This window comes from Triticum dicoccoides, chromosome 7A (assembly GCF_002162155.2).
Source record: "Triticum dicoccoides isolate Atlit2015 ecotype Zavitan chromosome 7A, WEW_v2.0, whole genome shotgun sequence".
NCBI lineage: Eukaryota > Viridiplantae > Streptophyta > Magnoliopsida > Poales > Poaceae > Triticum > Triticum dicoccoides.
Window position 1 is genome coordinate 494350725 of NC_041392.1, and position 4704 is coordinate 494355428.

Sequence of the window (4704 nt, forward strand, 5' to 3'; positions counted from 1 at the left end):
GGCGCTCATGGCCGGCGGCGCACTCCACGGGGCTCGGGACGTCCGCGGTGGCGCGGGCTGTGGACCGAGATGCAGGGCTGGGGACGTCCGTGGCGGCGCGGCCTGTGGACCGAGAGGCAGGGCTCAGGACGTCCGCGGCGGCGCGGGCTGTGGACCGAGAGGCAGGGCCTGTGATGCATTCCGTTCGAGGGGCTGGTCAGGTTGGTGCGGGATCTGAGCCACCGTCGATGGATTTCTCCCAGCTTGGCTACTGTTGCTTTGGATCCATACGATCCCCATCTCTCTCTCCCCGAGACTCAACCAGGCACTCACTCGCTCACTCTGTTTGTGCACGCGCGTGTGCGCAGTTTCACATCCCTGAACACCTAAGACTTAGTTCTGAAATATTCAGATGCTCATGTACTGTTCCAACTTGCCATCTTTGTTACTCACGACCTGCTTGACGGAGATACAAAAGATGGAAAGAGAACATTGCTTCTTGTAGATAGTCTGTTAAATTTCCATGAATTAACCCTTTCAGGTTTAGGTCATATTCAGTGGTGTCATTTTCCTGTTTGTACAAAGTATATGTTGTTTGACATTGACACGAAAGACAGAAAATACAAAAAATGCATAATTTCCAAGACATGATTCTACTAACCTCATTCTCACGTTATCATTCTAATTATTTTTTATTTTTAGTCAATACAAAAGTAGTTTTGGTTGTAGCCACTCTAAAACCATATTTGTTTGCCTCCGCACATAGTTAAACTTGGTCTCATGACACCATTTGTTGTCTTCAGATTTAGATAAAAGTTATCAATTTAATTAGTAGCACCACCGCTATGTGATTAGGACATCATGCCGGCCATCGAGGATGATCTGATCATGCAGTTCTTGTTTGCTGCCGCACATACTTCGCAACCTGCCTTATGGACTGCAGTTTCATTTTTTATGGGTTCTTGAGGTATGTTATTTGCAGGGAGCATCCTGATTTCTTCAGTTGCAATTGTTTTGTTCATTTACTTTTTGCCTTCTTGATTGGCTCAAACATGCTCATTGTGAAAGGGCGAGGAGCCGCCGCCATGTTTCTCCCCGAGCTCCGTGGTAGAATGGTCTATTTGTATGAGATTGTGTTTAGCGGATGCGAAGAGCTCAGTTCTCGTAAGCTAGACCTTGAGGCGTGCAGTAGGTATGTGGAGATTAAGGAGCGTGCCCATGTGAGCGGCTTCGATTTTGTTGTGCCAAGATCTCTGGTGGCAGGGATTCACTTTGTTTTTTTGGTGATAGTCAGGAGGTTATATAGTTTGATGTTTCTGAATTTTAACAATCATGTTTTACAGTACCCTTGACATGAATGAGATCATTGGGCTTAAATGAGAACGATGAGAACCATCTATTCTCCATCGCAATTAGCATGTGTTTAAACTACTACTGCAGCAAATGTTTGTCGTACCTTCAGTTTGTGCCGCAGAATCTGTGTTTCATTGGCACTTTTGTGTGTGTTTGATTTAGTATCTTTACCCAGGTGCTTGCTAGAGGAGAAGATTAATGGTCCGACACGGCTTCATGATGTATGAGCTGGAGGAGAGGGCATTGGATGAACCAATCAGTTCGAAGTTGTAGGTATGCAAAAACTTCAACATGTATGTATAGTAAATTTGTAATAGCAAAACTCTTGCTTCCTTGCCCATAAGAGAAAAACACCAAAAAATTTATCACCTTAACTTGTCGATGGCATACCATCCTGTCACAAACCCTCAATAATGTGCAACTCTTTTTTACCGGCTCTGAGATATTGCATAGTGATGTCTCACAATTAAGATTATTACTGTGAAAAATAACTGACCTCATGTTATCTCATGTACTTTGGTACTGCCTTCACATAAGAAGTTGTACACTAGAGGCAAGAACATGATGTGTGTGTGTGTGTGTGTTTGTGTGTGTCTTTGGGGAGGCCGGGGAGGGGGGGGGTAAAAAACCCTGGGTATGCATTCTTCACTTGAACAGATTCGATAATTTATCCCAATACTCTCTTTGTATTTATGTCTTTGAGGAAATCCTATGATAGATATATTTTGTCCGTTGTTTCATGCATTCTTCAGCTTTATGATTAATACTCCAAGAAATTTGAAAACTTTAGTCATTAAATATATGCCCCAAGAAATTTAGAATGGGACCATGGGATTACCCCTTTTGAGGGTTTTCACCTTACAGAGGAAGAAATTTAACATTTTTGTTTTCAATATCATTTTCCCTGACGGATTACATACAGGTTGTTATTTTATTTACAAACATGTCAAGTGTGGTTTTTTTTGTTTTCTGTAAAGATCATTCACATCTATTTTTTTCGTTCCTCCCATCTGGATTTCTGATTTGATTCCAGAGTTTGGAGGTGGATGTTACTAAAGGGAGGAAGTTGATCACAAGTTTTCTTTCAGCAATTGGTGAGTTACAGGTCAGCCCCATCTCACATCACTAAATCTGCAACTCATGCTTTTTCTTACTTGATATTAATTCTCGATATTCTTGTCACATCCTTACAGGGATATCATGTGCATATGTATGAGTCTGCTTTGCTTCGGTTGAAGATATATGTGTGCCTGAAGATACAATCTTACATGCATTTTCTGTATGATATGATCACTATTTCATTCTCTGCGTGTACGTAGGTTGCAAGAATGAGAAGGCTCCTCCATGCTTAACAGGAAGAGACAGGGTCGCAGCCGCACCGCACGACGGCAGGCCATGGCGAGCCGCACCACACCAGGTGGGCTAGAGCGAGCTCCAGCGCGAGCGAGCGCACCCGTCGCCCATGCTGGCGGTGTCCCGGCCACGAGCAACAGGAACATAGGGTCCCTGACCACGGCTGGATCTCCTCCTTCTCCGTCCACATGCGTGCATCAGGAACTAGCAGCCGCACGGGTCTGAGCTCGGCCTCTCAAGTAGGGTGGCTTCCATGCTGTAGCTATTGTTCTTTTCTCCATTTCTCTGAAGATGCTTGCTATCTTCAGATCTTGCCGAGTGTTCGTCTGAGATTCATTGTCTTGATTTAGTTAGTGGTTTGGATAGTAGTACTCCATGAATTTTCATTTGATCCGCTGTCTGTTGCCGCCGCCGGTAAATTGGATGATTGGTGCAGTTTCACATCCCTAAACCCAAACCCTAAGACTTAGTTTTGAAATATTCAGACCATATTTACTGAAGTGTGTCAGTGTTGGTTTACTTGTGATACTTGCTCCATTGTTGTGTTTAATCATATTGTCCGATCTTATCATATGCTATGCTCGCCAAGTTCAACTATCAATATCTAATTTCTCATCTGATTTTGACACCTTGCTCTTCTGCAGTTTTGTTTCACTTTTCAAGGATGAGTATCTTTACTTTGAAAATGAACTGGTCATATTTCTATTGGAAATGAAGTGATGTTGCTTCCCAGGTAAATAACTGAATTCTCTTCTACTTTAGTAGATTCAGTAACTTTGCTTTAGAGTTGTTGTTTAACAGTAGCACTACCCTTGAGTAACTAGATCAATGGCTGCCACTATGTAGATCTTAGTTCCAGTACATATGATAATCATGGTTCTTCTGTCTTGGTCTGATGATTTTATACATGCCAACAAGCAACCATGCGATATGTTCTTTACTTCTGCACCTAACAGCATGTTTTCCCACAAAAAAGTACATGTGCCGCGGCAATCATGCGTTTTATCATTTTAATAGCCAGTCAAGTTCGCCCTTCAAATGATACAGAAGGCAGTCAAGTTCCATCCTCTAATTTCTTGTGATCATTGTAGGACCAATTATGATGTATACCTGAAGGAGTGAATCTACTGGTTCAGCTGAAAATTGATCTCTATTTGGTTTCTGTTTTTGTGTTTGGTTTTGCCGGCCGCTCGTCCTTCGTATGCTCATCCATCTTGGCTGCTCTGCTTGCCTGCTTCTCCACTCTAACTCAGGTAAATGGACCGTTCTTTAATTTGCCTGGGGAACGACTCTTCTTTTACTTGTCTATTCCATAGCATGCCGATGCATTGACCACTTCATGTCCATTTATTTATTAGGTTCTGCGATCTCTTGTGTTGCTGCATCCTGATCTTCTGCTTTGTTGCATCTCTGTTCTGCCATCGAGGTTTGCTTGCTTTCTGTCTAGCTAAAATGCATATTTCCTTTCCTGTACGTGTTGTCATGGTGTTTAAATTGTTGATCATTTTAATTTTCTGGATCTGGCACGCCATGGTGTATTGTTCGGCCTCGTCCCGCTTATATGTCATGCTTGTGTGTGAGTAGAATGTGTCCGCTTATTTCAGTCGTTATACATGTTTTGGAGGTCGTGGTGGCGGCGTAGTGCAGTGTGCTTTATGACGCTTTCGTATCTGTGTGAGGTTGCAGAGGACGTGTCTGTACTTGCTGGGGTAGAATTCAAATTGTGAGGGATGGTTGTGCTTAGATTTGGTCGCTGCTGGTCGGTTCTTGAGTTCAGCGCATGAAAACCTGCAACTACTATCAAACGAACCACAGGTAACTGAACTTCTGATTTGGTGATGTAGACATAGATCTAGCTGATCCCAACTGCTGGAGTATTTTAGTTCTATTGATTTGTAGCATCTATATTATTAGATATACACTTACAGATGTGCTTCTTTAGTGTGCCTTCTCTCATCTCACAGTAAATTGGTTTGTTGTTCTAAATAATTGCTGCAGGAGGGAGCAGCAAGCATAGAA

At 42.9% G+C, this 4704-nt stretch overlaps 1 long non-coding RNA gene across 1 annotated transcript; it reads left to right on the plus strand.

Moving 5' to 3' along the window:
* Positions 1-1424: 1424 nt before the first annotated feature.
* On the plus strand, positions 1425-4501 carry LOC119332710. The gene is made up of 6 exons (XR_005161109.1): positions 1425-1605; positions 2366-2437; positions 2526-2924; positions 3330-3418; positions 4044-4111; positions 4372-4501. It is a non-coding gene; the product is annotated as an uncharacterized LOC119332710 (long non-coding RNA).
* Positions 4502-4704: the final 203 nt, after the last annotated feature.